At 47.1% G+C, this 25,859-nt stretch overlaps 1 non-coding gene across 1 annotated transcript; it reads right to left on the bottom strand.

Moving 5' to 3' along the window:
* Positions 1-24,917: 24,917 nt before the first annotated feature.
* LOC119924302 lies at positions 24,918-25,055 on the bottom strand. The gene has a single exon (XR_005449098.1). It is a non-coding gene; the product is annotated as a small nucleolar RNA SNORA7 (small nucleolar RNA).
* Between the last annotated feature and the right edge of the window lie 804 nt (positions 25,056-25,859).

Here is a 25,859-nt window from a genome sequence, read left to right as displayed (position 1 = left end):
TTCCTTCCCCTCTGCCTTCAAACATGCCCACGTCTCCCCCATTCTAAAAAAACCCTCTCTTGACCCCACCTCCCCTTCTAGTTATCGCCCTATCTCCCTCCTACCATTCCTTTCCAAACTCCTTGAACGAGTCGTCTACACCCGCTGCCTCGAATTCCTCAAGGCCAACTCTCTCCTCGACCCCTCCAATCTGGCTCCCGTCCCCTACATTCCACCGAAACCGCCCTCTGAAAGGTCACCAGTGACCTCCTGCCTGCCAAAACCAACGGCTCCTTCTCTATCCTAATCCTCCTCGACCGCTCAACTGCTTTCGACACAGTCGACCACCCCCTTCTCCTCAACACACTATCTAACCTTGGCTTCACAGACTCTGTGCTTTCCTGGTTCTCCTCTCATCTCTCCGGCCTTTCATTCTCAGTCTCTTTTTCGGGCTCCTCCTCCCCCTCACATCCCGTTACTGTAGGGGTTCCTCAAGGATCAGTTCTCGGTTCCCTTCTGTTCTCTATCTACACTCACTCCCTTTGTGAACTCATTCGCTCCCACGGCTACAACTATCATCTCTATGCTGATAACACCCAAATCTACATCTCTGCCCCTGCTCTCTCTCCTTCCCTTCACGTTCGTGTCTCCTCCTGCCTTCAAGACATCTCCACCTGGATGTCTGCCCGCCATCTAAAGCTCAATATGTCCAAGACTGAACTCCTTATCTTCCCTCCCAAACCCTGCCCTCTCCCTGACTTTCCCATCACTGTTCATGGCACTACCATCCTTCCCGTCTCACAAGCACGCAAACTTGGTGTCATCCTCGACTCTGCTCTCTCTTTCAACCCTCACATCCAATCCATTACCGAAACCTGCCGGTCTCACCTCCACCACATCGCCAAGATCCGCCCTTTCCTCTCCATCCAAACCGCTACCCTGCGGGTTAAGTCTCTCATCCTATCCCGACTGGATTACTACATCAGCCTCCTCTCTGATCTCCCATCCTCCTGTCTCTCCCCACTTCAATCAATACTTCACGCTGCTGCCCGGATCGTCTTTGTGCAGAAACGCTCTGGACATGTTACTCCCCTCCTCAAAAATCTCCAGTGGCTATCAATCAACCTACACCTCAGGCAAAATCTCCTCACTCTTGGCTTCAAGGCTCTCTATCACCTCGCCCCCTCCTACCTCACCTCCCTTCTTTCCTTCTACAGCCCAACCCCCACCCTCCACTCCTCTGCCGCTAACCTCCTCACTGTGCCTCGTTCTCGCCTGTCCCACCGTCGACCCCTGGCCCACGTCCTCCCCCTGGCCTGGAATGCCCTCCCTTCGCACATCCGCCAAGCTAGCTGTCTTTCTCCCTTCAAAGCCCTACTGAGAGCTCACCTCCTCCAGGAGGCCTTCCCTCCAGGAGGCCTTCCCACACTGAGCCCCCTCCTTTCTCTCCCACTCCCCCTCCCCCCGGCCTACTTCCTTCCCCTCCCCACAGCACCTGTATATATGTTTGTACAGATATATTACTCTATTCATTTTACCTGTACATATTTACTATTCTATTTATTTTATTTTGTTATTATGTTTTGTTTTGTTGTCTGTCTCCCCCTTCTAGACTGTGAGCCCGCTGTTAGGTAGGGACCGTCTCTATATGTTGCCAACGTTTACTTCCCAAGCGCTTAGTACAGTGCTCTGCACACAGTAAGGGCTCAATAAATACGATTGAATGAATGAATGAATGACAAGGGCCCGGTCCCTGTAGCATTCGCTATGGTGCCGGCCCTCGGGGTTCCCGTGGAAACAGCATCATCTGCATCCCAGAGTCCCAAAAGTTCCTGTTTTCACCGACAGTCTTTAGCCACTGTGAATGGTTGTCCCTTTGTATAATTCACAACCTGAGACATTCAGTCTGTCAGTCAATCGGCCAACTGTAACTTTGTCTTACTATCTTTGTGAAGTGCTTACTATATATCAGGCACTATACTAAGTGCTGGAGTATCTACAAGCTACTCAGATTGGACAGAGTCCATGTCCTCCGTGGGGCTCACATCTCAATCCCCATTTTACAGATGAGGGAACTGAGGCACGGAGAAGTTAAGCAACTCTGACCAAGGTCACACAGCAGAGGAATGTGGAAAAGACATCAGAACCCATGTCCATTTGAACCCCTGCCCTGTGCTCTACCCATTATGCAACGCAGCTTCTTCTGACTTGTCCTGATTTCAAATCAGTTGAAGCTCTGTTCATACTGACTATAGAAACTGCACTCGTGAATCAAGCGTTCATCCACTTTCTCATATTTCCCTTCTCTTCTTCCTCCTCTACATAATTTATTCCGTGTCTGTGTCTATCTTCCCCATTGGATCATAATCTTCTGGAGAGCAGGAACGTTGTAATTATATCTCTTTTCAACTCTCCTGAGAGCTTACTACAGTGCTTTGCACCCAGGATGTGGCCAATAAATACAAGTGATAATGATAATACTAATAATAGGGAAGGAGCATGCCTCTGTGGAAAGAGCACGGGCTTGGGAGTCAGAGTTCATCAGTTCAAATCCCGGCTCCACCACTTGTCAGCTGTGTGACTTTGGGCGAGTCACTTAACTTCTCTGTTCCTCAGTTACCTCAACTGTAAAAGGATGATTAAGACTGTAAGCCCCAAGTGGGACCACCTGATCACCTTGTAAAATACCCAGAGCTCAGAACAGTGCTTTGCACATAGTAAGTGCTTAACAAATGCCATTATTATTATTATTATTATTATTAATAATAATCATGGTCTTATGTTAAGCGCTTACTATGTGCCAAGCACTGTTTTAAGTGCTGGAGTAGAAACAAGGTAATCAGATTGGACACAGTCTCTGCCCGACATGGGCTCACAGTGTCAATCCTCATTTTACAGATGAGGTAACTGAGGCACAGAGAAGTGAAAAGAGTTACCCAAAGTCACATGGCAGACAAGTAACGGAACCGAGATCAGAACCCTGTACGTCTGACTCCCAAGCCCGTGCTCTGGATGGATGGATGGATGGTTGGTTAATTGAATGGTTAGTAGGACGGATGGTTGGAAGAAAAGATGGATTGATGAGATAGAATGGAATTAAGAAGACATATTGAGCTGCAGTCATCCTTTTTTCCCTTCTCCCAAACATTTTCCCATTTTGCAACTTTCATTCCTACCCCCAGAATTATGCTAAAGAGCGTATCATTATATTTTCACAGTCATTAGTACTAATGATATCATTATCGGATTTATTAAGAGGTTGTACGCCTAAATTGTTCCACTTGCCGGAGTTCAGACACAATTCCTATCCAACAGGAGCACAGAGTGTAAGAGAAAGAGAGATCCTAGGGACGTTAGGTCACGGCTCCTAGGTCACACAGCAGGCCAGTAGAAGAGCTGGCATCAGAACTCCTCTCAATCAATCAATCAATCATGTTTATTGAGCACTTACCCTGGGCCCAGCACTGTACTGAGCACTTGTAAAAGTTCAATATAACACAGTTGGTAGACACGTTTCCTGCCCACAATGAGATAACAGTCCATTCCTTTAGACCATGTTAAAATTAAAAATAAATATATATTTTATTTGTTAAGCACTTGCTATGTGCCAAGCACTGTTCTAAACACTGGGGCAGACACAGGTATTCGGGTTGTCCCACGTGGGGTTCACAGTCTTAATCCCCATTTTACATATGAGGTCACTGAGGCACGGAGAAGTGAAGTGACTCGTCCAGGGTCTCACAGAAGACAAGTGGCAGAGCAGGGATTAGAACCGTCCCCAAACTGGATTCACTGTACTAAGCACTTGGGAGAGTTGTTAAACACAATCCCTGCCAACAATGAGCTTACAGTCTACAGGGACTCCCCTTCCTTGAGTCCATGATGCCTCCCCAAAACTGGATTGTCAGTCCTACTTCGGCTTTAGCCGCCTCCTTCCCAGAGTTTGACAGTTCATCAACGTCCACAGTTTTCTGTGAACCCTGCAGAACAGTATGTATATGGCTGGGTCCAAGGACAATTCCTTGGTTAAGTGGTAGTGTGAGATTATTTGCACAAGGAAGGAGACATTCTGTCCCAGAGCAGAGGCTGGGTGAGTGACTCTTTTGGGATCCTGCCCATGGCGGCCTTCATGTCTCGTTACCTCAGGCTGTAGATGAGGGGGCTCAGAGAAAGAGACACCACTGTGTCTGCTGCATACAGGTCCCCGCTGAGCCAGGAGATAGCGGCCATCTTCCCACAGGCCCCTGGGGCCATGACGACCTCGTAGCTCAGGGGGAGGCAGATGGAGGCATAGCGGTCCTAGGACGTGGGCGTGAAGATGGACAATTCCAAGACAGCAAACAAGACCACGGGGAAGACCTGGATGGCACAGACCACTAGGGAGATGGACCTCTTCTTGGCAGTGGATGGAGTTGGAATCGGTAACGGAGATGAGGCAGAGGTCGAGGACGGACAGGTGCCTGAGGATGAAGTACATGGGTGTGTGGAGGCGCCGGTAGAGGGCAGTGACTGCGACGATGATGGGATTCCCCGTCGGAGTCGCCAGGTAGACCAGGAAGAACAGTGCGTGGACCAACTGCAGCTCCCGGATATCCGAGAAACCCAGCAGGAGGAATTCCCTCACCGTGAAGGTGCTGGTCATTGGTAGGTGTTGATGACTCCCTGCACAGGATAAAGATCTGTACGAGGTGAAGAAATCAACAGGAGTTTTGCCAGCTAGTCTATGGGAGGAGCAGCATATGATATATTAGAAGAGAGTTATCAATTACAAACTGACCTAGAAACTTGGTAAAAGACTTCCATGTAACTAGGAGGGAATTCCAAGGGATTCTCCAAGAAGGAACAAAGATATAAGACAGGAAAACAGTCCCAGTAGTAGTAGCAGTAATAGCAGCAAAATCCCTAATAGAAGTTGTAGTATCAATCAGTCAAACAATTAAGAAATCGTATTTTTGAGCATTTACTGTGTGCAGAGCACTGTACTAATTACTTGGGAGAATACAGTCTAGCAGAGTTGGTAGACATGTTTCCGCCCACAACAATCTTACAGTCTAAAGGGCGATAAAGAAGTTAATATGAAATAAATAACGGACAGATACAGAGGGTGCAAGCTCGTTCTGGGTAGGGAATATGTCTGTTATATTGTACTCTCCCAAGCACTTAGTACAGTGCTGTACACACAGAGTTCTGCTCTGAGCTCAATGAATATTCATTCATTCAATCGTATTTATTGAGTACTTACTTTGTGCAGATCACTGTACTAAGCGGATTGACTGATGGATAATAGTAATAACGGCGTTTATCGAGCCCCCAGAGGACATAAAAGGCAAGGATTTACCAACCCTAAAAGGCACCCTGAAGCACTCAAATTCATCCTCACACACAAAATTGCAGCTAAACATACATGCATCCAAACACACAGTGCCCTCACCTGTATTCCCGCCAAATTGTGATGCCAATTTGTACTTCCCAAGCGCTTAGTACAGTGCTCTGCACATAGTAAGCGCTCAATAAATACGATTGATTGATTGATTGATTGATTCCCGCTCACTCACAGACCGGAGTTCTCGCACAGATGGACAGTCGCACATAGTCAATCGTACTTCTCGAATGCTTACTTTGTGCAGAACGCTGTTCTAATCACTTGGGAGAGTACAATACAAACACGTTGGTAGACGCATACACCCATAAACGTATCTAGTCACTCCTTCGGTTCTTTCCTGACCCCCAAACCTGTTCCCTAGGGAGAGATGGAGAAAATTCCCCACTGTTCCCTACCCAGATGGCCCCCTTCCGTAATGTCTGGGATTTGCTCCCTGATTCTACTACCCTGACCTGACGTACGCACAGACAACCGGAAACACACACAAATCTGCAGGTCCAGGGAATCCAATTGCAGATGTCTCTATATGACAAAAATGAACTGCAGAGTGAAATCTTTCTAAACGGGGAAGGGTCTGGCGTGGTACCCCGATTATATATGTCGCCTCGGACTTGACAGAGGGCTGTGAGAAATGATGACTTCCGTCCCTTCCACTCCACCGAAGCTGCTCTCTCAAAGGTCACCATTGACCTCGTTCTTGCCATGTCCAATGGCTCCTACTCTATCCTAATCCTCCTCGACCTCTCAGCTGCCTTTGACACCGTATACCATTCCGTTCTCCTAAACCAGCTACCCAACCTTGGCCTCACGGACTCCGTCCTCTCCTGGTTCTCCTCTTATCTCTCCGGCCGTTCATTCTCGGTGTCCTTCACAGGTTCCTCCTTCCCCTCCCATCCCCTAACTGTAGGGGTTCCTTAAGGGCACGTTCTTGGTCCCCTTCTGTTCTCCGTCTATAGTCACTCCTTTGGTGAACTCATTCGCTCCCACGGCTTCAAGTAACCTCTCTATGCAGACCACACCAAAATCTACATCTCCTCACCTGTTCTCTCTCCCTCCCTCCAGACTCGTATTTCCTCCTACCATCAGGACATTTACCCCTGGATGTCCGCCTGCCACCTAAACAGCATATCCAAGACTGGACTCCTTATCTTCCCCCCCACCCCAACCCCTGTCCTCTCCCTGACTTTCCCATCACTGTGGACGACACTACCATCCTTCCCATCTCACAAGACCGTACCCTTGGTGCCAGTGAGCCCTTTGTTCGGTATGGACCATCTCTATATGTTGCCAACGTGTATTTCCCAAACGCAAATGAATGAATCAATCAATCAATCGTATTTATTGAGCGCTTACTGTGTGCAGAGCACTGTACTAAGCGCTTGGGAAGTACTCGTTGGCAACATATAGAGACAGTCCCTACCCAACAGTGGGCTCACAGTCTAGAAGGGGGAGACAGAGAACAAAACCAAACATATTAACAAAATGAAATAAATAGAATAGATGTGTACAAGTAAAATAAATAAATAAATAAATAGAATAATAAATATGTTCAAAAATATATACATATAGACAGGTGCTGTGGGGAAGGGAAGGAGGTAAGACGGGGATGATGGAGAGGGGGACGAGGGGGAGAGGAAGGAGGAACGAATCCTTGACTCCGCTCTCTAATTCACTCCACACATCCAATCTGTCACTAAAACCTGCTTTCTCACCTTCACAACATCGCCAAGATCCGCCCTTTCCTCTCAATTCAAACCGTTTCCCACTTGGTCAATCTCTCATCCTATCCAGACTGATTTACTGCAACAGCCTCCTTTCTGATCTCCCATATTCCTGTCTCTCCCCGCTCCAGTCTATACTTCACTCTACTTCCCGGATTACCTTTCTACAGAAAGGCTCTGGGCATGTCACTCCCCTCCTCAAAAATCTCCAGGGGTTGTCTATCAACCTCCACATGAAGCAAAAACTCCTCACTATTGGTTTCAAAGCTCTCCATCGACTTGCCTCCTCCAATCTCACCTCCCTTCTCTCCTTCTACATCCGAGCCCGCACACTCGGCTTCTCTGGTGCCACTGACCTCCTCATTGTGTCTCGTTCTCTGCTGTCCCGTCGTCAACGCCTGGCCCACTTCCTACCTCTAGCCTGCAATGCCCTCCCTCCTCACATCCACCAAACTAGCTCTCTTCGCCTCTTCAAATCCCTACTGACAGCTGACCTTCTCTAGGAGTTCTTCCCTGAGTGAGCCCCCCATTTCCTCTGCTCCTCCTCCCCTCCCCATAGCCCCTACTCACTCCCTCTGCTCTACCCCTTCCCTTCCCCACAGCACTTGTGTATATTTGTACATGTTTATTACTCTATTCATTTTATTAATGATGTGTATATAACCATAATTCCATTCACAATAATAACAATGATGCATTTGTTAAGCACTTATTATGTGCCAAGCACTGTTCTAAGCACTTAATAATTATGGCATTTGATAAGTGTTTACTATGTGAACTGTTCTAAGCGCTGGGATAGATACAAGGTAATCAGGTTGTCCCACGTTGGGCGCACAGTCTTAATCCCCATTTTACGGATGAAGTAATTGAGGCATAGAGAAGTTAAGTGACTTGCCCAAAGTCACAGAGCAGACAAGTGGCGGAGCCGGGATTACAACCCATGTCCTCTAATTCCCAAGCCCGTGATCTTTCCACTAAACCACGGTGCTTCTATTTTGATGGTGTTGATGCTTGTCTACTTGTTTTGTTTTATTCCCTGTCAGTGCCGCCAGGTAGACCAGGAGGAACAGCGCGTCGTGGACGAGCTGCAGCTCCTGGATCTCCAAGACACCCTGCAGGAGGAAGCCCATCACCGTAGAGATGCTGGAAATTTTTGGGAGGCAGCATTGACTTTCTTCAGTGAAGATCCAAAGTTAGAGGCCACTGATGACAGAAAAACTGAGAGGACATTCTCTAGTGATTCTCTATAGAAGTGAGACAGTTATTGAATTCAAAATGATCTTTGAGTTTCATATCCAGTGGGAATAAGGAAAGGTCCAGATTTTCACATTATTTTGGTCAATTTAAAGGGAATTCCTGAGATTGTCTCCCCTCCACCACCCCAACAGAGTTGGTAGACGCATTCCCTGACCAGATCGAGTTTACAGTCTGAAGGGAGATCTTTTTTCTATCTTCATCTTCAACCCTCCCCACTGCCTGAACATGTTCACTTCTTCGACTACCCAATAGTTTGCGTGCACACACACATGCACACAGACACACACAGCTTCTAGCAGAGAGAACTTGAATGCAGCAGCTCCTGTAAAGTGGAAAATGAATTCGTTTATTAATATTGATTGAGCACTTCCTGTGTGCAGAGCACTGTACTAAATGCTGGAGAGAGTACAATAGAATAATAAACAGACACAGTCCCAGCCCACAACCATCTTAGAGTCTAGAGGAATAAAGGATTGTAGTTGGTTTGACTTCAGCGAATGCCTGATCACTGTCTTCAGTGCCATCCACTTGTTCTACCTCTCCTCCTCATTATCATCGTTCTTCAACCAATCCTCCAAAAATAACCTTCTTAAGTGACTTACTTTCGATGCTTCTTCCTCCCGCCTCTGCCTCCCAAACTTTCTTTGGCCTGGAAATCCACCTTTTTCAAATCCCCTCCCCGAAGATATCCCAGCCTCAAAAACCCTCTGGAATTCCACTTTCTCAAGGAGAATTTAGCTAATTCACTTCTTCCCATCATCTGTCAGTGACCATCCCCAGACTTAATGCATCCTCAGACCCTCAGGATATTGCTGCTGAAGGTAAGGTTCATTACTCTAGACTGTAAGCTCCTTGAGGAAACTTGTCTACCAACTCATTTTTATTGTATTCCTCCATGCATTTAGTACAGTGCTGTGCAAGCAGTAAGCGCTCACTAAATCACTCCGATTGGTTGGTTGATTAATGTCTGCTTCCCCCCTGAAGGTGAGCTCCTTGTGGGCATGGAGCATGTCTACCAAATCTTTTATAGGGAACTCTCCTCATCACTCAGTTTAGTTCTCTGTGCACATTAAGCACTCAAAAAATGATTATCAAGCACTAATAATCATGATAGTATTTGTTAAGAGCTTATTATGTGCCAAGCAGTGTTCTGTGCATTGGGGGAGATAGAAGGTAATCAGGTTGTCCCACTTGGAGCTCACAGTCTTAATCTCCATTTTACAGATGAGGTAACGGAGGCACAGAGAAGTTAAGTGACTTGCCCTAATTTACACAGCTGACAAGTGGCGGATCTGCGATTAGAACCAACGACTTTTGACTCCCATGCCCGTGTTCATTCCACTAAGCCACGCTGCTTCTTATCCACATACCCACTGTTCCATTATTTTCTCCTTCCATTCGTAAATGACATTTTGCCTACGTAGCCTATTAGATTGGGAAGCCTTTGAGGGCGGGGGTCATGCCTTTTACCTCTCTTTTTATGGTATTTCTTAAGCTTTCTTTATGTGCTGGCCACTGTACTAAGCTCTGGGGTGAATACAAGAAAATTGAGTGGGTCACAGTCCCCGGCCCCACACAGGGTTCACAGTCTCAGTCCCCATCTTACAGATGAGGGAACTGAGGCACAGAGAAGTGAAGTGACTTGCCCTAAATCTCCCAGAAGAGAAGCAGCCTGGCCCAGTGGAAAGAACCTGGGACTGGGCTCTATTTCCAGCTCTGCCAATTGCATGCTGTGTGACCTTGGACAAGTCACTTATCTTCTCTATGTCTCAGTTCTCCTGTTCTCCCTTCTGCTCGGATTGTGAGCCCTATGAGGTACAGGGATTGTGTCCAACCTAATTAACTTGTTCAGTGCTTAGAACATTGTTTAACACATAGTAAGCATATAACAAATACAATTAAAAAATAAAAAGAGGGGGAGCCGTTATTAAAACCCAAGGCCTCTGACTCCCAGCCCATGCTCTATCCACTAAGCCACACTGCTTCTCTCTTTCATCCGCCCAAGATTTGGGGGGGAAGTCCTGTGAGGAGGAATCGGTGAGGAAGCATCTGGCTGGTGCAGTCTCAGTCATGCCCTCTTGTCCTTGTCCAGTGGGTTGAGCTGAGGGTTGAAGTCACCACGGCACCGGGCTGATACCATACCATAAGGTCCTAGCCCGGCAGCTATGGTACCTTGGGTTTGGGAGGTGGATGGAGGGGGCCAGGGGCCTACCTTAGGAGTAACTATTTTCTTCCTGCTTGTGGAGGCAGCTCTGGTTCCAACTCCACCCTGAACCCCGGGTATGAATGTGTTCCCAAAGTGACCCTCACACTTACATCGATTAGCCTGATGGTCCCTCCCTGTCCTTCCCTATACTTGCTCAGTCTGACCGGGCCAGCGAGGGGCTTGGGGAGCCCTGACCCACTCTGGGCTGGGCTGATCCCCCCTCCCTTCTCGGACCCTGGATGCAGCGGCCACAGAGGGACAGGGAGCAGCTGTCAGCCCCTCTCTGCTCTCCCGTGGACACTGAGACACGCCTTTGAGGCAGGGCCACCGTCCCCTTTGATAAAGCCACCGCACTTCCGAGGGTGGGTCCCCGGATCATGGCGGCTTGTCCCCACAGTCTTTGAGTCCCCACAGAGATGAGTAGCCGGTGTTGGCACTTAACTGCAAGGTTCCCTTGGCAATAGCATCCTAACGATTCTCGAAATTAGTGACCATCTGGGTAAACGGGTGGGTGCTTCAGCTCCTTTTTTTTCTTCACTGGTACCTGTTAAGCGCTAACTCTGTGCTAGGTACTGCACTAAATTTTGGGATTCGATACAATCTAATCAGGTTGGACATAGTCCCTGTCCCACATGGAGCTCACAGTCTCGGTCCCCATTTTACAGATGAGAGAACTGAAGCCCAGAGAAGTGAAGATACTTTCCCAAGGTCACACAACAGAAAGGTAGCGGAGCCGAGATTAGAGCCTAGGTCATTCTGACTCCCGGGTCCATGCTCTATCCACTAGACCACGTTGCTTCTCTGGGTTTCATCTTGTTCATGACCTCAAACAACCAATCGGTCATTTAATCAGTTGCATGTTCTGACGCCTTCTGATTTCAAATGTAGACAGAACGAGAAATGATTCTAAAAACATCCTAAGACCCTCCCCCGGGCTGGCTTCGGGGGTCAACCCAGAGAGACATCATAAGAATCAGCATAGCTTAGTGGAAAGTGTCTGGTCTTCGGAATCAGAGGACATTGGTTCTAATCCTGCCTCCACCACAAATCTTCTGTGTGACTTTGGGCAAGCCACTTAACTTTTCTGGGTCTCAGTTACCTCATCTGGAAAATGGGGATTAAGACTGTGAATCCCAGGAAGGACAAACTGATTACGTTGTCTGTACCCTAGCGCTTAGAATAGTGCTCGACACATAGTTAGTGCTTAATAAATGCAATTATTGTTTTCATTATTATCAGTTTGGGAGGGGCTGAGTGGTTCTGAGAACGGGGTTATGGGAAGGAACCTCTGATACTGCCTGTGTGGACAGGACGGAAAAATCCCTGGTTTCAGAAGGAATGGGAATTAGTCTAAGGTTCGTCCTCTTCTATCTCATAGCTGAGACACTGTACCAAACTGGGATGAGGAGGTCAGTGCATTCTCTCCTCTGAAAAGTCCTGTCCCCTGTCAAAATATCTCAGTGATGGAAAATGGAGAAATTATCTGTCAGCCCACATTTCCTCCTCTCTGCTTCCAGCCCATCAGAACACAGCTTTTCCCATCTTCAAAGTCCTTCCGACTTCCCCCGACTTCCAGGATGCCTCGCACGATTCATTTTTCTTTTTCTTAAGTCATCTTCTCCCAACTACCAATCAGCATCTTAGACCAGTTCTCCATTTTGGCACTCAAATCCAGCATTATATTTTTGTACATAGTGGCTTTTATAAAATGTACTCTTTTAAGCACATAGTCACCTGTGTACCATTCTTTGCATCCTCTTCTTCGTCCTCTCATTACTTAATTCTGTGTCTTTCTCCCCAAGTTAGATTTAAAAGTAAGATTTTAAGTTTTTGGAAAGCAGGGATCGTGTTTAATTTATTTTGATCTCGTTGAAGGGTTCACTACAGTACTTTACTTCACGACAGTACTTTACACCCAGGATGCATTCAACAAATAACATTGATTGATGGATGGATGGTTTGATAGATTGATGCATGGATGGGTTGTTGGATGGATGGATGGATGGATGGATGGATGGATGGATGGGTGGTTGGTTGGATGGATAGATGGATGGATAGATGGATGGGTGGATTGTCAGCTGCGTGAACTTAGGCAAGGCATTTCATTTCTCTGTGCCTCAGTTATCTTATCTGTAAAATGGGAATCACACAGATGGGTGAACAGAAAGACAGATGGAAGGATGGATTGTCGTAGGGATGGATTGATGAACGAATTGATTCGAGGCAAAGATTTGATCACTCAAATTCATTTATTCATTCAATTAATCGTATTTATTGAGCGCTTACTGTGTGCAGAACACTGTACTAAGCGCTTGGAAAGTACAATTCAGCAACAGATGAAGACAATCCCTGCCCACAACGAGCTCAAAGTCTAGAAGGGGGAGAAAGGCATCAAAACAAGTAAACAGTCAGTCCAATGTGGGGGACAGTTTCCAAGATTGCGTCCCTTCTCCCTTGTCACCCTCCAATTTTCTGATTTTCATAACCACCAAGGGTGATCTTAAAATTCATAAAAGTAGTGTTAATATCAATAGCAGTATCAACATTATCATTATTGAATTTATTAAGAATTTACTTGCAAAAGACTGCCAGGTGCTGGAGTAGAAACAAACTAATCAGATTGGACACGTTTCCTGACCCAAAGAGGCTCAGATTGTAAGAGCAGGAGAGAACACATATTGAATCCTGATTTCACAGAGAGAGCCAAAGAGTTATTTGGCTGGACCAAGGACATACAGCAGGCCAGTGGCAGAACCGGGCAGACCTTTCAAATCTCACGACTCCCAGCCACATGCTCATTTCACTAAACCATGATGCCGCCCAAACAATCACTTGTCATTCATTCATTCATTCATTCAATCAATCAATCATATTTATTGAGTGCTTAAAATGTGCTGAGCATTGTACTAAGCGCTTGGAGAATATCATTCGGAATAAAGAGAGGCAATCCCTGCCCACACCGGGCTTACAGGCACACATGCCTTATCAGACTCTGTCCCAGACATTGACAAATCCTCAGGTTCTGGACTTTCTCTTTGGACAGCTCTTTATATGGATAGCCCCACGGTCAGAACCGTTATGAGGAATGGGATAGTCAGCAAAAGAAAACAGGCATTTTGTCCCTTACAGGAGGGAGGAGGAATCTCCCAGTTAGGACCCTTCCCAGGGCGGCATCCGTGTCCCGGTTCCTCAAATTGTAGATGAGGAGGTTCAGGGCGGGTGGGCACCATGGTGTAGAACACTGACACCAGCAGGTCCAGAGTCAAGGGGGATTCTGACACTTGCTTGAGGTAGGCAACGGATCCAGTCGAGAGGAAGACGCTGATTGTAAGATCATTTTGGGCAGGGAATGTGACTGTTTATTGTTTCACTGTACTCTCCCAAGTGCTTAGCACAGTGCTCTGCACACAGTAAGCAGCCAATAAAAATGACTGAATTAAATGCTAAGCACTGTTCTAAGCTTGGGGTAGATACAAGTTAATCAAGTTGGACATAGACCCCGTCCCACGTGGGGCTCACAGCCTAAGTAGAAGGGAGAAAAGGACTGAAACCCACTTCACAGATAAGGAAACCCATTTTGCAGTTGAGGATTTTTGCTTCTCACTCAGTTCTCCACATTATTTAAGAAGACATTAATAGTCTGATCGCCTTATTCCCCACCTCCCAGTCCAACACCACAACTCTCCCCAGTGTCAAATCCCTCTCCCTCAGAAATCCTCCCCTGATTATTTCACAGGACCCCAATCTCTCCAGCCCATGGCTTAATATAGATGGCATTCCTAATCTTAGCACTTATTCACTTATGCATATTTTCATATATTATTTAAAGATTTACTCAGCTATTTTTCATACTGATACAGTTTTGCTACTACTAATAATAATTGTGGTATTGGTTACTCAATCAATCAGTGGTATTTACTGAGCATCTACTTTGTGCAGAACACTGTACTAAGCATTTGGGACAATACAATGTAACAGAGTAGGTAGACAGGTTCCCTGTCCACTGAAAGCTTTGTGCCAAGCAACTGTGGTAGATACAAGTTCATCAGGATAGACACAGTCCTTGCCCCACTTGGGATTCACAGTCTAGTAGGAGAGAGAAAAGGTATAGAATCTTCATTTTACAGATGAGGAAACTGAGGCTGAGAGAAGGTAAGTAACTTGTCGATGTTCACCCACCGGGCATTTGGCAGAGATGGGATTAAATTCCAGGTCCTCTGACTCCAAGGACCGTGCTCTTTCCACTAGGCATGCCACTTCTGCTTCATTCATTCAATCATTCATTCAATCGTATTCATTGAGTGCTCACTGTGTGCAGAGCACTGTACTAAGTGCTTGGGAGATTATAATACAACAATGAACAGAAACTTTCCCTGACTACAACGATCTTACACTCTAGAAAGGGAGACAGACATTGATATAAACAACTTAATTGCAGAGCACTATATTAAGCCAAGAGCCCCTGGCCTCTCCTTGCCATTAGTCTTTTTCATTTGACCGATCCATGGACAACTGAACCTTCTGCTCTGTGAATCATCCGATTATTTTATTGTTGTTATTGCATGTTAATTGTTAATTGCTCTCTGTGATGTCATCGTCTGCTTGTTTAACTGTTGCTATTGCGTGTTAATTGCTAACTGCTCGCGTGCTGTCATTTACCTCGCTTATCTATGACCTATCAATTCCCCTGCTCCCATCTGCCCTTCCCTATCCTCACCTTCCCCTTCCCCTCTCCCACCCAGCTCTTTCCCTCTTTTTCCCACACCCACACCCCTCATCTCCACCCCCTCTCCAGAACCGCTCTGTCACAGCGCCAGCCCTCAACCCCTCCCTTCCAACCCCTACCTTCCCCTCCTACCCGCCCCCGCCCCATCCCAGTTCTCCTTCCTCATCGCCATACCTCATCGCCCCCTCCCCACCCGGGCCCCCGCCAACTCATTCCAATACAAACGATCTCCACCCCTCGCACCCTTCCCCCTCCCTCCCCTCCCTCCACAGCTGCTGCCAGGTGTGGCCAATGGAACCCACGCTCCATTATAGGTAAGCTCCCTTTCATCCTTGACCGGTTCCTATCGAGCTCTCTCCTTCTCCTCGCCCTTACCGAAACTTGGCTCACCCCGGATGACACGGTCTCTTCTGCTGCTCTCTCCAGATGAGGCCTCTTTTTTTCCCACTCCCCCAGACTCACCTGGAAAAGAGGAGGTTTCGGCTTCCTTCTCGCACCCCAGTGTCGCTTTCGCACTATCCATCCTCCCACTTCCCTTTCCTTCCCTTCCTTTGAAGCCCATATTATTCGCCTCCACCACCCCCTCCAGATTCTTGTAGCCGTTATGTACCGTCTCCCTCGCCCCACCTCCAAATTTTTTAACCATTTTGAACGCTTTCTCACTTTCCTTCTCTCCTTTTCCATGCCCATTCTGATTCTCGGAGACTCCAACATGCCCGGTGACTCCTCTGCCGCCCGCCTTCTATCTCTCCTTGACTCTGCCAACCTCCTGCTTCACCCCACGTCTCCCACTCACCAACTTGGTCACACCCTCAACCTCATCATCTCCTACCGCTGCACTATCTCCACCCTCACCAACTCTGAAATCCCTCTCTCTGATCATAACCTTCTCACCTGCCTCCTTTCTCACTCTCCTCCCCCCTATAAATCTATATAACTCCCCAACAGAGACCTCCACTTTCTCGACCACATTCATCTCTCTCAGCGCATCACACCCCACCTCGCCTCCTTACCATCTCTAAACCCCACCCCTGATGACCAGATTAGTACTCTCAACACCACCCTCTTCTCGCTTGCTCCACTTTCACTTCGCACTCTCACACCACTGCACCACAGCCTTGGATCACTCCCACTGTCTGACTCTTTCGCTCCTTTGCTCTAGCTGCTAAACGTTGCTGGAGAAAGTCTGAACATCAGGCCAACCTTGTTTACTTTGAATATATCCTTTCCAGTCCTAACTCTGCCCTCTCCTCTGCCATGCCCATCACCCCCGTCAGCTGTTTAGGACATTTAACTCCCTCCTCCATCCTTCACCCCCAACGATCTGGCCACCTACTTCACAAGTAAAATTAATATCATCAGGTCTGAGCTCCCCAAAGTCACCCCACCTCCTCTCCATCCCCCCGCTCTCAACACTCCCCTCTAGTTTCCCATCCTTCCCCATAGTATCTTCAGATGAGATATCCTCTCTCCTCTCAAGAGCCACCATACTCACCTGTGCATCGGACCCCATTCCCTCTCATTTTATGAACACTCTCGCCCCCCCACTTCTTCCCTACTTAACTTCCATCTTCAACCTCTCACACTCCACTGGTTCCTTCCCCTCTGCCTTCAAACATGTCCACGTCTCCCCATGCTAATACCACTCTTTTGACCTCACTGCCCCTTCTAGTTCCCTTCCTTTCCAAACTCCAGGAACGAGTCGCCTACACTAGCTGCCTCGAATTCCTCAACTCCAACCCTCTCCTAGACTCCTCCAATCTGGATTCCGCCCGCTACACTCCACCGAAACTGCCCTCTCAAAAGTCACCAATAAACTCCTCCTTGCCAAATCCAATGGCTCCTAGTCTATCCTAATCCTCCTCGACCTCTCAGCCTCCTTCGACACTGTGAACCGTCTCCTTCTCTTCAACACGCTATCCAACCTTGACTTCACAGATTCCGTCCTCTCCTAGTCCTCCTCTTATCTCTCTGGTCGTTCATTCTCAGTCTCCATCGCGGGCTCCTCCTCCCCCTCCCATCACCTTACTGTAGGGGTTCCTCAAGCGTCAATTCTTGGTCTCCTTCTGTTCTCCATCTATACCTGCTCCCTTGGTGAACTCATTTGCACCCACGGCTTTAACTATCATCTCTACGCTGATGACACCCAAATCCCAACCTCCACTCCCTGTTCTCTCTCCCTCCCTTCAGGCTCGTATCTCCTCCTGCCTTCAGAACATCTCCATCTGGGTTTCTTCCCGCCATCTAAAACTCAATAAGACTGAGCTCCTTATCTTCCCTCCCAAACTCTGTTCTCTCCCTTACTTTCCTGTCACTGTAGACGGCACTACCTTCCTTCACATCTCACAATCCCGCAGCCTTGGAGTCATCCTCGACTCTGCTCTTTCATTCATCCCACACACCCAATCCATCACCAAAACCTGCCGGTCTCACCTCCATAACATCGCCAAGATCCGCCCTTTCCTCTCCATCCAAACCGCTACCTTGCGGGTTCGGTCGCTTATTCTATCCTGACTAGATTACTGCATCAGCTTCCTCTCTGATCTCCCAACCTCCTGTCTCTCTCCGCTTCAGTCTATACTTAACTCGCCTGCCCGGATTATTTTAGTACAGAAACGCTCTGGGCATGTCACTCCCCTCCTCAAAAATCTCCAGTGGTTGCCTATCAACATTCGAATCGAACAAAAACTCCTCCCCCTCGGCTTCAAATCTCTCTCTCACCTCTCCCCCTCCCTTACCTCCCTCTCACCTCCCTTCTCCCCTTCTACAGCCCAGCCTGCACCCTTCTTTCCTCTGCCACTAACCTCCTCATTGTGCTTCGTTCTCGCCTGTACCATCTTCGACCCCTGGCCCACGTTCTGCCTCTGGCCTGCAATGTCCTCCCTCCAGACATCCGCAAACCAACTCTCTTCTTCCCTTCAAATCCCTACTGAGAGCTCACCTCCTCCAGGAGGCCTTTCCAGACCGTGCCCCCCTTTTCCTCTCCTCCTCCTCCTCTCCTTCCCATCGCCCCCGTCCTACCCCCTTCCCCTCCCCAAAACACTTGTGCACATTTGTACATATTTATTACTCTATTTTGTTAATGATGTTTATATCTATATGATTCTATTTATTCCGATGGTATTGACACCTATCTACTTGTTTTGTTTTGTTGTCTGTCTCCCCATTCTAGACTGTGAGCCCTCTGTTGGGTAGGGACCGTCTCTATATGTTGCCGATTCGTACTTCCCAAGCGCTTAGTATAGTTCTCTGCACACAGTAAGTGCTCAGTAAATACGATTGAAAGAATAGTAAGCGCTTGGGAAATTATGATACAACAGAGTTGATAGACATGTTCCTTGTGAACAAGGAGGTTACAGGGAGAATAAACTAAAATGACCAAACGAAGATATGTATGAAAAGATCATGGAAAATGGATTCCTGAGACCCCTTCACCTCTCGAGGGAAATGGTCCTTAGTCATATACACCTGTACGTGACCAAGCCTTATAATTTCTTTAATGATATTTGTTAATCATGTTGATATTGGTATTTGTTAAACACTTACTATTAGTCAAGCACTGCTTTAAGCACTGGGGTGGATACAAGCTAAGCAGGTTGGACACAGTCCCTGTCCTACATGGGACTCACGGTCTTAATCCCCATTTTTAAATGAGGTAACCGATGCCCAGAGGAGTTAAGTGACTTGCCCAAGGTCACACGACAGACGTGTGGTGGAGCTGGGATTAGAGCCCAGATGGTTCTGATTCCCAGGTCTGTGCTCTTTCCACTAGGCCACGCACTTACTATGTGTTAAGCACTGTTCTATGCACTGGAGTAGGAATAAGTCAATCAAGCTGGACATAGTCCCTGTCCCACGTGGGGCTCACAGTCGAAGCGAGCTCCTCCACCACTTGTCTGCTGCGTGCCTTTGGGCAAGTAACTTCACTTCACTGTGCCACAGTTACCTCATCTGTAAAATTGGGATTAAGGCTGTGAACCCCATGTTGGACATGGACAGTGTCCAAACTAATTACCTGGAATCTGCCCCATTGCTTAGTACAATGTCTGTCACATAGTAAGCACTAAACAGATACCACGGGACAAAAACAATGAAAAACAAATGGCTCACTTGAGTTAAGACAGGAAAGGATCTTTTGGCATTAGGTGGGCTACAACACCCGTGGTGGCTGGTCCATCTATTGAGCAGCTCCAGTGAGGCCTGAACATTCAAAGGACTCTGGGTAAAAGGACTGACATTCCCTGCCCACGCATGATCCTACCTCATCCTGTCTGCAAAACCAACAGCCTACATAGCGTCCTTAACCCAGGGTATCTTTCTGCTGAGCTGGAATTTGGATGGAAGCCGGAAATCAAAATGGTGAACCCAAGTTGGCTACGTCACCGGTTTCCCGTAGTAATGCAACTTCCCTGCAGCGGGCTTCAATTTCCCCATCTGTAGAACGAGCACAGCAGCTGCAGATCTGAGATGGGATATTAAGATCCTACCGCAATGGTGGAATGGAAGGCCAGAAGTCAGGAATACCCTCTCCCGATCACGCGGAGAGGCAGGATTGAGACCAAGGGTTCTTTACCGGCTTCTGCATCTCAGTAGTGAGGCCAGACTAGGGTCGGAGGTGAAAATGTAGGGCAAATTAACTGGGGTCTTGGGGAAAAAGGCAAAAAGCAAAACTCTGATTAGACCCAGTAGACATTGAAGTTGAAAACGTCTCTCTTGGGTGGTGGTTTTGGGGATCAGAGGATAGAGAGAAGGGAGGTGCTGCTGACTTGTTGGCATTTTCTTTGGTCCCCAGAGATCCAGGAGGTGAGAGGCTCAATTAGACAGGGCAGGGAATCCAATCATAGAATTGCATTGCCTGAAGCAACCTCAAGGGGTCATTCCTTCCATCCCTCTTTGGTGACGTTTTATTGTGCTCAGAGCAGGAAAAATACTGCGATTCTGGCCTCTGAACTCAAACATGTTAGAACTTTCTCTTTTCTTGACTCCTCTCTTTCATTCAGCCCACCTATTCGACCATTACTAAATCCTGTCAGTCTCACCTTCACAGCATCGCTGAAATCCACACTTTCCTCTCCACCCAAATGCTACCACCTTCATACAGTCACTCATCCTATTCCGCCTGGATTACTGCATCAGCCTCCTTCGTGACCTCCCAGCCTCCTGCCTCTCCCCACTCCAGTTCATACTTAACTCTGCTGCCTAGATCATTTTTCTATAAAAATTTTCAGTACATGTTTCTCCACTCGTCAAGAAACTCCAGGGTTGCCCATCTACCTTCGCATCAGACAAAAACGTCTCACCATGGCCTTTAAAGCACTCCATTACCTTTCCCCCTCCTACCTCACCTTGCTACTCTTCTACTACTACCCAGTCCACACACTTCGCTCCTCTAATGCCAACTTTCTCAATGTACCTCTATTTCATCTATCTCACCTCTGACCCCTTGCCTATGTCCTGCCTCTGGCCTGGAATGCACTCCCTCATCATCATCAATCATCAACAATCATATTTCTTGAGCGCTTACAGTGTGCAGAGCACTGTACTAAGCGCTTGGGAAGTACAAGTTGGCAACATATAGAAACAGTCCCTACCCAACAGTGGGCTCACAGTCTAAAGGGGGAGACAGAGAACAAAACCAAACAGACTAACAAAATAATTTAAATATAATAGATATGTACAAGTAAAATAAATAAATAGAGTAATAAATATGTACCAACATCTATACATATATACAGGTGCTGTGGGGAAGGGAAGGAGGTAAGATGGGGGATGGAGAGGGAGAAGAGGGGGAGAGGAAGGAAGGGGCTCAGTCTGGGAAGGCCTCCTGGAGTAGGTGAGCTCTCAGTAGGGACTTGAAAGGAGAAAGAGAGCTAGCTTGGCGGATGGGCAGAAGGAGGGCATTCCAGGCCCTGGGGATGACGTGGGCCGGGGGTCGATGGCGGGACAGGAGAGAACGAGGTACGGTGAGGAGAATAGCGGCAGAGGAGCTGGGGGTGCGGGGTGGGCTGTAGAAGGAGAGAAGGGAGGTGAGCTAGGAGGGGGCGAGGGGACTTACTTGGGGAACTCCTTACTGTGGGGGTTCCCCAAGGTTCAGTGCTTGGTCCCCTTCTGTTCTCGATCTACACGCACTCCATTGGCCCCCCTCATTCGACCCCCGGCCCACGTCATCCCCCGGGCCTGAAATGCCCTCCCTCTGCCCATCCGCCAGGCTAGCTCTCTTCCTCCCTTCCAGGCCTTACTGAGAGCTCACCTCCTCCAGGAGACCTTCCCAGACTGAGGCCCTTCCTTCCTCTCCCCCTCGTCCCCCCCTCCATCCCCCCATCTTACCTCCTTCCCTTCCCCACAGCACCTGTATATATGTATATATGTTTGTACATATTTATTACTTAATTTATTTATTTATTTATTTTACTTGTACATATCTATTCCATTTATTTTATTTTGTTAGTATGTTTGGTTTTGTTCTGTCTCCCCCTTTTAGACTGTGAGCCCACTGTTGGGTAGGGACTGTCTCTATATGTTGCCAACTGGTACTTCCCAAGCGCTTAGTACAGTGCTCTGCACACAGTAAGCGCTCAATAAATATGATTGATTGATTGATGAAGAGCCTTGAAGCCCAGGGTGAGGAGTTTCTTCCTGATTCGCAGATTGATTGGTAGCCACTGGAGATTTTTGAGGAGAGGAAATCAAATCTAATTACTCAAATCTAATTACTCTCCCCCCTTTCAAAGCCTTATGAAGGCACATCTCTTCCAGGAGGCCTTCCCTGATTAAGCCCTCCTTCCCTTTTTTCACACTTCCTTCTTCGTTGCCCCGAAATTGCTCCTTTTGTTCTGCCACTCTCCAAGGCCCTCAGCACTTATGCACATATCAGTAATTTATTTGCTTGTATTAATGTCTGTCTCCCCCAGCTCTAGACGGTAAACACTTTGTGGGTACGGAATGTGCCTATTTATTGTTGTATTGTGCTCTCCCAATCGCTTAGTACAGTGCTCTGAGCACAGTAAGCGCTCAATAAATATTATTGAATCAATCAATATGCGTTAAGCGCTTACTATGTGCCAAGCACTGAATTAAGTGCTGGGGTAGATACAAGAAAAACATCTCCCACATGGGACTCACAGTCTAAGTAGGAAGGAGAATAAATATTGAACATTCATTTGCAAATGAGCGAACTGAAGCCGAGAGAATTTAAGTGACTTGCCTAAGGTCACACAGCAGGCAGGCATATGGTAGAAATGGAATTAGAACTCAAGTCTCTGACTCCTAGGGCAGGGTTCTTTCCACTGGACCATGCTGCTTCTATCGAGATCATCAACTCAGTTCTCCCCTCTACTGTTCAGGAAGGAAGAGTTGGTTCTCCTGCTGCCATTGGTGGGAGAAGACACTCTCTTCTTCTGCAGAACCCCTCATTTTTTAACCTCCACTTCCATCTTGGCATAAGTGGGCTTCAGGTTTAGCTAGCTTGGAGCTCCCTCCCCTTCATATGCACCAGACAGCCAATCTCTCCACCTTATTAAAAGTGTATCTTCTCAAAAAGGCCTCCCCCAAATAAACCCTCCTTTCTCTGGCTCTCTCTTCTGAGACACCTAAGCACCTGGATCTGTGATATTTGGGCATTTATTATCTGCCCCACTCCCAATCCCACAACACTTCTGTGCATATATTTAAATTATATGTTATTTGTTTATATTAATTTCTGTCTCCCTAGCTAGATTGTAAGCTTGTTGTGGACCGGGAACATATCTACCGACTCTGTTATGTTCTACTCTCCCAAGTATTTTGTACAGTGTAAGCACTCAATAAATACCATTGATGATGAGGTAGACAGGGGGTGTAAGTGCTCTGGATGTGAAGGAAATGGAGGTGACAATCAGGGTAATAAAAACAATAATTCATTCATTAATTCAATCGTATTTATTGAGAGTTTACTGTGTACAGAACACTGTACTAAGCGCTTGGAAAGTACAATTCAACAACACATAGAGACAATCCCTGCCCACAATGGGCTCACAGTCTAAAAGGGGGGAGAGATCAATCATAATAGTGGAATTTGTTTAGCACTTCTTATGTACCAATCACTGAACTAAGCGCTGGGGTAGATACAAGTTGATGAGGTCCCATATGGAACTCACAGTCTAAGTAGGAGGGAGAACAGGGATTGAATTTGGCAGATGCGGTAACTGAGGGATAGAGAGGTTAAGCAACTTGGCTTGGGTGGGCACCTCCCTGCTCCCATCTTATAAATGGAGAAACGGAGGAGGAGAAAGGGGCGGTAATAGGAACTCTACTACAGCTGAGCCGCTGGGGTGTTCATTTGGGAACCGGCGGGCAGGGAGAAGCAGCTTAATGGTTGGAGGAGTTTCAGGGGGGGTGGTCGCTTGATGGAGGTCCTCAACTCTCATCCAATCAATGGTATTTATTGAGTGCTTACAATGTGCAGAGCACTATTCTAAGCACTGGGGTTTTCTCAGGTTGAACCCCGTCCCTATCCCACATGGGGTTTCCCGGTTGGAGATTGATCGATTGATCGGTTGATTGACTGCTTGAATGCAAGGAATCATAATCAAGCAGAAAACCCCGACCTCTAGATTTAAGGCACTCATTTAGCTTTTTCCTCTCCCCTTAAACTCTGTCCCCTCCCACAGTACCCTAGCCCACACACTGCATTCCTCTCATGCCACCCTGCCACATTCTTATCTTTCTCATCATCAATCTCTTGCTTTCTCCCTCCCTGGAACACCCTCCACCTTCATATCCGGCAGACCATCACTCTCTGCGTCAAGATATTTATAGAATCACGTCTATTTCAAGAGATATTCCCAGATTATTCTTTAATCTTCCCACGGTATTTCCTCCCCAGTGATCATGGTTACTCTCACACACCACATTGCACTTATGGACACATCTTTATCCTCTAGGGCTTCCTCTTGGTTTTAATTATTTTAATGTCTATCACATTAGATTGTAAGCTCCTTGAAGGAAGAGATTAAAGTCTTCTAACTCTATTGTACTCTCACAAGCATTTAGGACAGTGATCTGTACAGAGTATGTGTCTGGTAAATATCATCCATTGGATGATTGCTGTGGCTATATCAGTTCCAAGCAATTCTGTGAGGTACACTCTCCTAATTCTCCTCACAACGGATGGTGTTGGGCACAGAGAAGGAGGGATGGAGGGGGAGAGAGAGAGAGATATGGAAAGAGAGAGAGAGAGAGAGAGAGAGAGAGAGAGATGGAGAGACAGAGATTTCACGCTTCTTGTTTACAGAGATTGCATCTGCCAACTCTATTTTATTGAGATTAATTATGGTGTTTGTTAAATGCTTACTATATACCAAGCACTGGACTCAGCTCTAGGGCAGTTATGAATTAATCAGGTTGGACCCAGTCCGCCTCCTAAGTAGTACTTTCCTAAAAACTAAGTACAGTGCTCTACACACAGTAGATGCTCAATAAACACCATCGACTGACTGACTGAGACAGAGAGAAAGAGAGAGAGAGAGAGAGATACTGTAGATTGTAATCCACTTGTGGGCAGAGATCTTATCTATTGTAATTAATCACTTAATTAGTTGTCTTGTCTCTCATAATTGTCTCACGACTGTCTCCCGTTTTGCTGCTGCCCAGCACAGGTTAGGTTTTACTTGTAGTAGATTGCCTTACACTCGCTAGCCACTGCCCAAGCTAGGAATGAAATGGGTAGGCCTCTGCTTGACTCTCCCTCCCGTATCTGAGACTGGTAGAGTACAGGAAACTCTTCAGGTGCGACCCTGAGAGGGGTCTCAATTAATTACCCTATTGTTATTAATTATGGTACTTCAAAAGCTTTAACTATATCCCAAGCGCTGTACTAGGCGCTGGGATAGATACAAGATAATCAGGTCGAATAAGAGTCTCACAGTCTATGTAGGATGGAGAACAAGTATTGAATTCCCGCTTTGTTGATGAAGGAACTGAGCAACAGAGAAGTTAAGTGACTTGCCCAAGGTCACACAGAAAGTATGTGACAGAGCCAGAATGAGAACCCAGGTCTCTGACCCCCAGGCCTGTGCCCTCTCCACTAAACCATGCTGCTTCTCAAGCAAAGAGAACCCAAAATGAGGGGGCCCATGAAAGAGCTTGAAGAGGATTTGGTGGGATGTAAAGTAAGACCAGGGATAAGGAATTGGAGCAGGAGAGACCACCCATGGAGGTCTTTAAGGAAGTGGCAGGCTCTGCTTCACTGGAGAAGTAGACACCTTCCTGCGCACAGAGAGATTAGTGGCTGAATTTCTCCTTTCCTCATTAGAACACCTGAATTGTACCTTCTCTTTCGAAATGGCAGAAAAGAAATGGCCAATCACACAGTAGTGACAGAATTCCTTCTCCTGGATTTCTTGGAGGTTGTTGCCAACTTGTACTTCCCAAGCGCTTAGTACAGTGCTCTTCACACAGTAAGCGCTCAATAAATACGATTGATTGATTGATTGGAGGTCCAAGGGCTGCAGGGAAAGTCCCGTGGATTTACCAGAGTTTAAGGAAGGAGGCTTGAAGTTGGGAAGCCCTGTGGTCTGGTGCAAATGAAGGTACTGGGAATTCCATGCA

This window comes from Tachyglossus aculeatus, unplaced genomic scaffold, assembly GCF_015852505.1.
Source record: "Tachyglossus aculeatus isolate mTacAcu1 unplaced genomic scaffold, mTacAcu1.pri scaffold_92_arrow_ctg1, whole genome shotgun sequence".
Lineage (NCBI taxonomy): Eukaryota > Metazoa > Chordata > Mammalia > Monotremata > Tachyglossidae > Tachyglossus > Tachyglossus aculeatus.
This window is presented reverse-complemented; position numbering and strand designations above follow the sequence as displayed.